The 12,388-nt window shown below is 38.7% G+C and overlaps 1 protein-coding gene across 1 annotated transcript in view; it reads left to right on the top strand.

Moving 5' to 3' along the window:
* Positions 1 to 12,388, top strand: part of VWDE (von Willebrand factor D and EGF domains) — a 740,920-nt gene that overhangs the window by 674,206 nt on the left and 54,326 nt on the right. The window lies entirely within an intron of this gene.

Raw genomic sequence — 12,388 nt, 5'->3', positions numbered from 1 at the left:
GCTGGTTCTTCCACATTGAAATGGGTCCTCCACAGCTGCAGAGAACTGGTTTCAAGTCCCTCCAAATCAGCCATAGTAGAGGTCTCTTCTGATCTAGGTACTGTGAGGAGTGTGTCCTCGTCTGTATGAATATCAGCTGAATACAGGCTCAAAAGGAAAGGTTCATTCAGAATATCTAGAAAAACCTCTATCCAGAGTGCAGAATACAGTACATTATAATTTACTCAATAAACCTATACCTAAAAAATTTAAAGGGGCAGTATTTCCTACATTAAAAGCATATTGCTCTTTTAATGGACCTCTGAATGGGAATAGGCTTTGTCTCTGGATAATCCAAAGGAACTCCAGAAACTCCCAAACTTGATTTTGTGGAGAGTGAGAAGTGTTCTGCATTTGATGAAGTGATCATAGATCAGGTCATTCCTGAGTCAAATATAAAGGGAAGAGTAGAATTACAAACAATAATATTAATTAAGGTACCTTCTTGCTCCACTGGTACTAAAGGAAATGGCTGCATCTCCTGTTTGTAGCTGTCCTAAAGATCTTGTTGCCAAGGGACTACTCCGTATAGAAGGGTGCTTTCCACTAGTTGTGGAGCATGAACATTTGGCTAAGAGGTAGGCTGAAAAGATGGGTCTATTTTCTGAAGGAAAGGATGCTCATTATGCTAATATCTACTCCGACTGCAGTTAAAGCATGGGCTAATAAGTGGTCAACACTGTTGGGTCTGTGGTGGAATAGGGTAGAAACAATGTTGAGGGTATTATTTTGGGTCTTGCTATGGAAAGAATTTAAATCTACCTCTTCCTCTGCGATTTCTCCTACCCTGCATCATTCCCCATGAACCAGTATTACATTTTTGCAGTTGAAAATCTACTGATTTCTTTTGCCGTTCTTTTTCCTGTCTATCTGTTTTGTCTGCTACACAGTGTTCTTGATTACCATTTACATGAATACCTGCACTGAGCCAATTTAGACAAACCGTCTTAATCTGTTCTTATATTGGTGGTAAAATGCATTCTGGAAATGCTACTAACAGTCCACTTGTTACCATTCCTTCTGCAGTTTCTGAATGTTCTAAAAAAAAAGCCTCAAACTTGTCTGTCATACACTGTGGATATGCATCAATAGATTTGTTCTCTTTCTGCACGATTGCTTTAATTCCTGCCCAGTTAGGTTTTGTAGGGCATACTGTAATAATTGCTTTCAGTAAATTGTCTGTTGCTGTTAGGAATCCATCAGTGTGTTTTTGAATATTATACCCTATAGCTGATTTTTTTCCATATTTTTCTAAATATATTTGGAGCAGTGAAAGCTTTTAAAATGGCTCAAAATTCCTTAATAGTAAGGTTTTGTAACTGCATGTGTCCTTCATAGATTTTAGCATATTTAGCTATGTTCAGATTGGAAAAAGAGAATCTACAATAGTCTGAAAATCTACTGCAATTCCCAGGCATACTACATTTATGGTAGGTTCGGCATCACCATCCAGGGATGTTGCAGGATTAAGTACCTTCCTCAAAAGATGAATCTGAGTATCAGATGGTGTGTTGGAAGAGTGGGTGTCATCATCAGAGGATGAATCAGAATTTGATGTATCCTCAAAGATTTGTTTGGGAGATGGCTTCCACCTGTATTCTTCTCCATCAATGGTTATTGGAAACTGTGAAAGTAACTTTTTGAACTTCTTTGAAGTATTGGACTTAGAAGGGGCACTTTTATTGCCAAATCATTTTAACTTATCTATATATTTGGTCTCAGATGCATGCTTATATTTTGGATGTAACTGTCTACCCTTTTGTTTGCTATTATCTCTAACATTTGATCAGAATGTGAAACAGCATGTTGCTGTTGCTGCTTTGGGAATCTAGTGTGATCGTTTAGTATGGGGAGAAGTACTGGAAGTGACTTAGGAAGTATCAGGAGAAATAGTACCTTCAAATCATTCCTCTATCTGCTCACCTGGGGATGAAGGGTTATCTGCTTCATAGGAAGGGGAATGGCCATAGGGGTGAGCTGAAGTTATTAGGGGCCAGTCATTGTCAGAAGAATCAGGTTGAGTTATTTCCAATTTTCTAGTTGTTTTAGTGGATAAAGATCACAGGTACCACAAGATTTATGTCCTGCACATTTCTCAAACATATTTGCTGTTATATTAGCTGCCTGCAGCTGTGTTTTTAATCTAAATGAATTATAGTTTAGACTTCTAACTACTGATTCCATTTTCTTATATTTGGATTCTTCTTGCCAGTCATTAAAAGGAGTCTATATTATGAGATTGACATCTTAGAATGTCAACTTTCAGTTGTTCGACATGAAAATGTCGAACTCCAAGGTTCCCGAATGGCCAAATCACTGATTTCTTTCCAACAGAAAGAAATTGGTTGGCCGTTCTGTTATGCCTGCCCTTTCCCTGACTGTAGTGCTGTCTCGGAGTTAGAATACTTAGTTGGGGGGGCACATCCCCCATGTTGGGGGGTGAAGCCCTCCCACTTAAATATGTTTGTTTTTGTGTGGTGTTGGTGTTTGGCCAATCGATTTCAGTCAAGGTCTTTTCTGCTCAAACACAGGAAACTTCCTTTTTATATTGTAAATGCTTCTATGGAGAACATTTTGTATCCATTAAACTATAACCACTGACCAATTAAAACTAAACAAAGGTCTTCAATAACTTAGACATATGGCTAAATCCATGCCTCATATTCCATTTCCACATCCAGATGAATAAAATTAATAAACTCCCTTTCTGGGCTAAATAAATAAATAATAAAAATTCCCATTTCTTAATCACAGAAGGAAAATCAGTTATCAGCAAAGACGTCTTCCTCTCAAAAATAGAATATGCACTTCCAGTCATTGCAGTTGCATGAGCAAGAGTTTAATGATACTCCAAACCACCTAAAACAACATATGCAGATTCATGATGCTTTCACTGTGAAGGCAGAATAATTGATCCATATTGTGTAAAGCTAACTGGGTTACAATCATACACAGATCAAGTCTGCTAATCACCTTCCTAGTATTTAAAATGACCAACTTAAATACTCTCTCTTTTTTGCTGTATTGCTAGACAATTTCAGTTGGTTCTAAATTGAACTTTTTAATAGCCCAGTTGTTTGGAGTTTTCATTAATCATTGTTATGTTTCAAACTGCACAACATTGAAAAAAGTAAACTAAGGTTAAGTATAACACTGCATTCTCCTCATTAGTTTGAGACCAACAAAGTCATTCTTTAGGTGGTTTCTGATATTTGCTGGGGAAGCATTTCATCTATATATGACCATGTCACCAGCTTAAAGGATGATAAAGAGGTGGGTGAGATCACCCAAAAGCTTGAGAATAAATAAGGAGAGCAATGTTGGGGAAAGGAGTGACCTATCTGATATTCCCTTGTGCAGGGGAAGGGAGAGAGAAGTGGATCTCATTTGTACTTTGAAGAGTCCATTAGGTAGGAAGGATTTAAATTATTGAATGGGTTGGGAAGCTAATTCCTGATGTGAGTAAGGAGTTTATTAAGATGGGGGGGTGTCAATTAAATCAAAGGCCTTTTTAGGTCTATAAGTAGGGAGTCTGTCAAGTTGCCCTTTGTTCATGCTTTGTGTCATGCCATCAGTGAGATTGCATTAGGTTGTCATACGGCTTCTGCTAGTTCAACAGCCATGTCGATGTTACTCAGTAGATTGTAAGCGGTCTATTCTTTAGCATTTTACCTAGGATTGATAAGATGGAGACTGGGCTGAAGTTACTGGTGGAGACAAATCTATGACAGAATGAAGGGAATAGCAACACAAGGTGGAAGATGCTACAGGGGAGAGGGGGGCTTCATAAATGAATGCTGATACCCTATTTGTGGTCAGAGCTGAGTGTGTGCGTGTGTGTGTGTGTGTGTGTGTGTGTGTGTGTGTGTGTGTGTGTGTGTGTGTGTGTGTGTGTGTGTGTGTGTGTGTGTTAGAAACTGTGGCAAGTTGCTTGCCATAGCTGTAATGAGCAGCTTGTTACAGGACCACAGAAGATTTTTTTTTGGTCTTCTAGCTTTTTTTCTTTTTGCTCCTCAAGTTTGAGTTTAGGGGGTTACCAGCTTGGAGAACTGAACAGGGCACAAGATGACCTAGTTAAAGTTCTGGTCTTTGGCTTACAAGGGATTATCTGTTTTGGGGAGTGGCTTAACTATTGCTATTTTTCAAAGGTCATGCATGATGCTGTTAGTGAGAAAGAGGTTAAAGACTGTAACAGTGGTGGGAGGATGTATGTTGGCAGAGTATTGTGAACCATGGATGCACCTCATGAAAAAATCAAACTCAAAAAGCTGTACACATCTCATTGCAATGCTCCCCTGCTGTATTGCTTTAAGCAATAGTTTTATGAAACTGTGGTAAATGAAACTGGTCTTTTTGTTATCCTATTGGTGTCACTAATAACATTTTATAAAAAGTTATTTATGCACCATTAAGATGCTAATATTGTTTTGTTTTAAGTATAATTCATTAACACCCATAAGTGTGTCAGTAGGGATTTTATTCTAAGAGCAGTTACATTTCTTTTTTTTTTTTTATAATAGATTGAATGGTAGCTATAATCTATTCTGTTACTTTGTTGTTTGTATTAAGGAATGGTGAAGAAGTGTATGAAAAGGCAGACAATTGCTTTTTAGAATGTCAGGAGGTGTTACGGACTCTGAAGATTTTATAACTGTATTTTCTTTTAGAGGGTCCATTTATGTGAATACCCTGTCATTTTATTTACTAAATTTCAGGCTTTCTGTGTTGTTTAGGGTCAGGTTAGAGAGGCCTACAAGAAGTTGATTTTGTGTCTTCTGGCTAAGTTTATTAAAAGTATGAATCTTTCTCTGTTTTCTGATGTAGGTGTTTTATACCGGGTTTTGAGTTCTTTGGTTAGCCATGAAATTGTGTGGGTTTTAGGAGTCTAGACTGTGACGATGTGAGGTATTGCTAGCTATACCAGGAGAAGTAGGGCAGTAGATGTGTAACATATGCCAGCATAGCTAGCTAGAATTTTGTAAATAATTACATGTCATTTGTATATCAAACTGATTTGTAGAGATACTTGTGTTGAAAAATGCATTTGTAAAGTTGCTTGTGTTGAAAATATATCAACAGTGGGTCCTGCTGGATGGAAAAGAAATATACATGCATGTAGTAATTGATTAAATGTGTAACTGCTGAAATATAAAACATTGTAACAGAGGATACTGGAAGTGAAGAAGTTAATCTCAATCCACCTGATTTTGAAAAATAGTCTAAAATTAAATTACTGGGCCTAGGCTATAAAGATGTTATCTCACAGTTTTGAATGAAGCCAGAGACACAATGTCTGTAAGAAGCATGGTTTATTAGTCTCTGTAGGAAGAGCAGAAATGTTAAAATTGTTTTATAGCTTCCAGATGCTGCAATATATTTTAGAAAAGCTCAAGATGTGTATTGTAACACATCTGGCTAAATCCTGGCAGCTTCTAGTGATGGGGTTAGTGTGGGAAACAGGGTCAAATGACCAGATGTGATGTCATTTTGTAACCAACTCTGAAATAATATTTAGATATTACAGAGAGAAGTCTCATAGCACTCTGTTTTTGCAATCTGACAAGGAATGACCCCTCACCTACTTCGTCTTGTCTTGCTCTAGTAAGTGAACCAGGAAATAGTAATTCTTTAGGTCAGTCAGGAAAATATAGGGAGATTAGTTAATTACTGTTTTTCTGTGTATGTGTGAATATATTTATTTGTGTTATTTTAATATTTCCTGTGATTGACACTCTGGTGTTTATTGTAAATTAATATTTAGTATTTCCATGTTCATTTAATATTTATTATTTATTATTAAATATATTTACACTTTTCATTGTGGCTGGTCCTTTAGAGAATATGTTAACCTTTGAGAGTACTTATACCTATTTGGTGACAGGTCTGGCCACTCTTGAAAGCCTTGCTGTTGGTCAGACTACCATTTATATTAATATTAATTTCAATCAATATAATTGGGTACCCTTGCAAGAGCCTTAGAGTAACTGGCTTTGGAGTGTATGTGTCAGCTGTTTGGAGCTAGGACATGAAGAACTAGTTTCACAGAGAGGGTGCCGGAGAACTTGGCTTGGACATTCAGCTGAGGTCACAATAGCTGTGCCAGTGGGGAATCTTACTGAGGACCTGGAGGGAGACAGACAGAGAAATCCAGACCCTGGACTGAGTGTGTTCCTTGTGTGCTCTGAAGGAAAATAGTGCTTGATGCAGAGAGCTGCATCTGGAAATACTGGGTGCATCCATTTTTGCTCCAAGTGAATGTCCCTCTACAGTGTCAGTGGTGAGGATTCATGTTCCTTGTTTACTGGCCCAGAGTGGGAGCATCATATAGATATTTTAGATAAGTATTTGTTTTGTGAGATGAGTAGAATATTGTTCAGGAAGGGTGGCAACAACAGAGGGTTTTTTCCTTAAGTAAATTCCCCCTGCTTCATTTGGAGTGTTCATTTAATAGAGCTGTAATGCTTAGATGAATTTTCCGATGGAAAGCTAATATTATAACGGGGGTCTTGTAGTTTGTCATTTTTATTGTGAAGGTGATTGGACATTGGTCATAATGGTTGGGAGCAGGAGTGAAAGACGTGGGATTCTTCTAAGATTATTAGTAATTACCAGATCTAGAAGAGTATGGGTTCTATAGTTTGGTCTTGTGGCATCCTTGACTGCTTGGGCAAGGCTTTGTTTAGTAAGAGTATCCTGAATGTAACTATATGAAGTATTTAGGGGATTTATGTTGAAGTCACCTACAGTTAGTATGTGGCTGTTGTTTTTGCAGTATAGCCTGACATCATTTAGCAGTGAGCTAAATTGGTTTTGGAAGGGAGGTAGGCATTTATCATAGTGAGTGTGTAGCAGTATTTAAAGAAGTGCTTCTGGTTAACAATTTAGGGTCATGGCAATAAAGGGAAGAGTTTTGTGTGTAAGTTATGATTATACAAATTTCTTTTCTGAAGAGTGGTGCTCCATCCCCTGCTCAGAATTTTGGGCTAACTTTAAAATGATGTGTGTAACCCAGAAAGTTGTGGCTTACATTAGGTTTCCTTTTTTTCCCAGGATGTGATAACTACAAGGAAGTCCATAGCTTGAATGTACAAGAATGACTGAAGTTGCTTTATGGTGCAGATAGGTAAAGCCATGACTATAACCAAAATTATTTGAATTTGAGTAGCAGCTTGAACAGTGGAAGAGCCAGGTAAGGGAGGATGGGGAATTAGTAGCTTCAGCTCAACCCACCTGGAGGGAGGATGTAGTGATTCCTGACTAGCTCTTCCGCCAATCTTTTGGTAAAGGCAGAGGCATCAAAGCATGGAATGAAGTACTAGTTTGTATGTGTGCTATGGTTACCCAAGCTCTTGATGGCAGCTGTTGTGCATGTAGGGGAGAACCTATGTGTAAAGAGGGGGACATTTGTAGTTGCTGCAATGCAAGTGTTCACTTCCTACCAAGGGCAGGGTAACAGCCTAACACAGAAATGTTTGCTTTGCTCACATCTTAGATTATATGAAGCTCACTGGGGGAAGAACCATGCAGTTGCCTGCACAGAGACAAGCAAGACAGGCTAACATAGGGCCATGGTCTGAAGGGTGACGTGTACTTACCTGGATTGGAGATTCAGATCTGAACCCCACAAGGATAGAATGGAAGGACCAAGTGTATGCAGGGACACAAAGAACCTTTATGGATGCCTAGATGATTGCTCAGTCCATATTGTACTACATGTGTCCCTAGTACTAGGATGAACAGGGTGAGCCTCATGAGGGAAGTGTGATGGTCTGCAGGCATGAGGGTAAACACCAAGAAAAAAAAATAATAGCTCCTCTAATTACATAACATGGAATCTACATTAAGCAGTGAAATTTTAAAGAGTGTCAGAGAAGTTTGTATTTACAGTGGAATTGCTTGAGAAGGCCAAGGCCCCAGATTTTATTCTTAGCAGCTGCAAGATAATATTTAATATTTTTTAAACATTTGTGCTGATCACCTGAACTAAGTTGCTATTATTATTGAGAATGTTGCAGTAGGGGAGTGTGATGAGATTTTGAGAGTGTGCTGAAGAGTTTTCTGGGGGAATTTCAGCCATTTCAGAAGGTGCTCTGTGATAGGGAGGGGGGGGGGGGGTTGTGCATTGTTTGCTGTTTTATGTGTGTTTGAATAAAATGGAAAATAATTTGACTAAATTTATGGAGGCATCTTTGGGATTAATTACTATTTTTATTTTTAAAGTATTGAAGAATGTATTTGTTGTTGATAGTTTTGACAGGGAATAGGGTGGTATGCATTCAGTAGTCTCATTTCTAATATTTATGCATTGTGTTTGTTATTGCATTTATTTTTTCCCATTTGGAGAGTGATTATTAATGTGTTGTTATTGCAAAAAGAAATGGTTAAATGCATGGGTTGTAGGGAGTTTGGTTAATATATGCATGTATAAAACTGTTAAAATCTTGATTAGTTTATTGTTCACTTTCCTCAGTGTCAGAACAGGTTTGGTTTTTGAAGAGTATGTTGTATGCTTCTCAACCTAATAGCATGGGAAAGCTGTGCAAAGCCAAACATAATTGGGAGGACAAAGGCCCAAAACCAGGGACAAACGTTAAATATTGTTCTTATAAACTTAGAAAGTTAATGGAATAAAATGCTATGTATTTAGTGTGCCTTTTCCAATGGATATGAATTCTGAAACTCAAATGACTAATTATTTAATGACGTCAGTCCTCAGTGACTTGCCTGAAATCTATAAACTTTTATGAGGAACCATCCAAAAAAATGCAGCAAAAATCTGGACATTCTGAGATAATCTGGACAGTTGAGAGTTAGTTTATTAAAAGGATTGGTTTGTGGCAATAAGTGTGAAGTTGGCAAAGTTTGAATGAGATCCATTGCTAAATTTTTGAAAAGGGTGTACTCTATTACTACAATATGCCTTCTTATTTGGTTATAAGATCTTTAAATGGAAGGGATGATAGAGGCAGGGATCCATCTCTTTAAAGGTATAGAACACAGGAGTGGCTGGTGAATGAGAAGATGAAGGAAAGAAAGAATGGCACACCATGAGTCAATCAGCCTGCATTACACAGTGTTAAGAGAACTAGGCATCACGGTGATGATGTCAGATAAAAGAAACAAGGCGCTGTAAGTCAGCTCAGATATCAAGGCCGATAGCTACCTTTGGGTCCATGTTAATCAGCTGTATTAATGCCTACACATCCACCCAATAGGAAGGGCTTAAGACTGTATTCTATAAAAGAGTTTGTGGATGCCTTCTAAACATGGTGGACTTCTTTGAGAGGACTAACAAGGAAATGGATGAGGGGAGATGGTACATACCACCTGCCTGGACCTGGTTAAGGTGTTTGATGCAATAATCCACTTGGGTATAGTTGGAAAACTCACCAAACTTGGAAACCCCCTCCATAAATTACTGGATAACCAGATGGCTCACAGACAGGACAAAGAAAGACATAATTGGTGACACCATCTCCACTAAGAAACTGATCACCAGAAGGGTACCTCAAGGCTCCATTCTGGGACTGCTCCTATTTGACATCTACTTCTCAGAGGTAAAGGCTAATGTCAAGGACCTTTGGCTGACCAAGTTCACAGATGATTACAAACTGGGAGCTATCAAAGATTCCCACCCATGACACAAACATCTTGCAAGAGGGTCTAACACAGACAAATGAATGGTGCCAAAGACACAGATTAAAACTCAATGCCAAGAAATGCATTACAGCACCTTTTAAGAAATCTGCCACCCATACTTATTACTTCATTGATAAGATACCCCAAAGAGGTGACACAGTATTCAGTAATCTGGGAAAATATGTAGATGATAATCCTGCCTTTGAAAAAGTATGTGCCCAAGGTAGTAAGAGAATCATAACATGTCACACAACATATAAATAAGTGTGTGGCATCCAGGTACAAGGAAGTCATAGTGCCCACTTTATTCAGCCCTTATCAGACCCATCATTGAAAATAATGCTCCTTTCAGCATGAACCTGACCAGACATATGCAACAGTTGAAATGCCCATACATGTTCCTTACCAAGATAATACAGGGTATAAACACATTGTCCTGGATAGACTGCCTTAAAGTCCTACCTCTATACTCAGTCTCCTACAGGTTCTTGAGAGGTGCCTATGCCTGGCAAACAAGGCATCCTTGGATCCAGCTCTGATGGACCATTTACATATCTGCAAAATAAACAGCATCAGAACCACTGGATCCAAGGATTTAAATTTTGCTTGTGACATAAATAAGATATGTTGGTGTGACAGATATGTGTCTCAGAGGATCCCCAAGCTCTGGAACAGGCTCCACATCCATGTGAAGCAGAGTTCATCTCTAGCCCTATTTAAGCTAACCCTGACCAATGGATAGAAAATCAAATATTCACCCTGGGTCTGGCCCCCATGTCTCTGATAGAAGGAGGCAGACAATAATGCTCAAACTAACATAGCCCCCAACAAAGCCTCTAGAAACTTCCAAACATACCCCTCCTAATAAATGCCCATGATACATAGGGACACAATTGGATTGGGCTGCACGGCTAAGCTTATAAAGGTCCTGGTGGACATTAGCCTAGTATATAACTGTGAGCCTATAAGCTTATGATCTACCATAAAATATCTGTGCTCCCCATAAAAATGATATATTGGTGAGAGTGCTACCATCTCTTTTACCAACTTTGACCACCTTTCCCTCACCTTGCCCAGTGTGTTCTTGTCAGCAGCGTACATTGCTGTCTCTTTAAATCAATAGTTGCATTGCTCAAGAAATGAAGATGTGAAATGTCAACTTGTTAAGTGTTCTTTGTTGTGTGAGCTGTGCTTATGGATAGTTAAGTGGGATTTTTTAAGTGTTTGAATAAGGGCTAACGGGATAGATTTGTGGTGATTGTCTAGAAGAATGTTTTGAACTGTGCTTATGAATGTTTCTATGTTAGGTTACCGTTAGGTCTCGGTAAAGTAATAGTTACTGAGTTGTGTATGTATGTGTGGTGGTGGTGGTGTGTGTGTGTGTGTGTGTGTGTGTGTGTGTGTGTGTGTGTGTGTGTGTGTGTGTGTGTGTGTGTGTGTGTGTGTGTGTGTGTGTGTGTGTGTGTGTGTGTGTGTGTGTGTGTGTGTGTGTATGTGCGTGCATGTGTGTGTGTGTATGTCAGTGTTAGGATTAAGATCAGGGGTAAGATCAGTGTAGGGGTTAGAACATATGATTAAGGTGGTACATGGGAAGGTGAAGCTTCAGTATGGAACTGATCAGTTGCAGGAATGTGCAGTAGCATCTTGTTATCCATAACTGATTAGCTGATTAGCTGTGATGGTGACAGTAGCTCAGATTCCTATTGGCAGTATGCAATACTGTTTTCACTGATGCCTTGAATATCATAGCTGTGGTTCATGCATGTCTAGAGTCTATATCTCATCATGAGATAAGTGGTGCATACACAGAACTACTGCAGTGTAACAACTCAGGATCTCTTTGATCCAGATCTATCTGGTTTTAAGTTTAAGCATAGCACAAAGACAACATGTATTGCGGTTGCTAGTGGCCATATAGATAGAGATAAAATATCATATTAAGTTCTGGTCCTCATTAATCTCATGACTGCATTTGATGTGGTAGATCATGGCATTTTGGTTGAATGGCTTCATATTTATTGAAATATCTGTAGTATTTTGCTTGATTGTTAACCCCTTGCAACTTAAGGCTGATCTAGAGAGTTGTAGGAAGATTAAACCTCCTCTAGCTGCTACCCCTTGCAACTTAAGGCTGATCTAGAGAGTTGTAGGAATATTAAACCTCCTCTAGCTGCTACCTCCTGGACTGGGGGTGCTACAGAATTCTAGCTTGGTGCCATTGTTGTTCACTTAGAAAGGACATTAAATGGAAAGGTATTTCTTAGTAGTCTTATGTGGATGTTATACAGGTACACCTCTCCTTTGTCTATTAGACTGTGTCTGACTTTTCTACCCAGGGCTCTTTGGAGTCAGTTCTTTGATGTTTATCTAGGAATGGCTTGAAAGTCAGCCCTGCCAAAACAGACGTGATACTAGTACCGTGTATATCTGTTTCATCTTCCTCTTCTCCCCCCTCTTATTTTGTATTGGGATGATTTGATTGTCCCAAGAGTGCAGTCTTGGCATTCATTGTCCTTGATGACAGGCTGACACCAAACAGCCATGGTTTAGCTATTAGCAATGCGTTTTACTGACAGATAAGTAATATTTATTCCATCTTATAAATTATCTCGATTGATGTATGCCATAGTGTCTTCTCATTTTATACTGCTGTAACTCTTGTTTTCTTGTGCTGCTAAAAGGCAACCTGGCATGATGGCAGATGATACAG

This window comes from Protopterus annectens, chromosome 3.part1 (genome assembly GCF_019279795.1).
Source record: "Protopterus annectens isolate FY-2018-M chromosome 3.part1, PAN1.0, whole genome shotgun sequence".
Classification (NCBI taxonomy): domain Eukaryota; kingdom Metazoa; phylum Chordata; order Ceratodontiformes; family Protopteridae; genus Protopterus; species Protopterus annectens.
The sequence above is the reverse complement of the archived record's forward strand: the minus strand, read 5'-3'. Positions and strand labels throughout refer to the sequence as shown.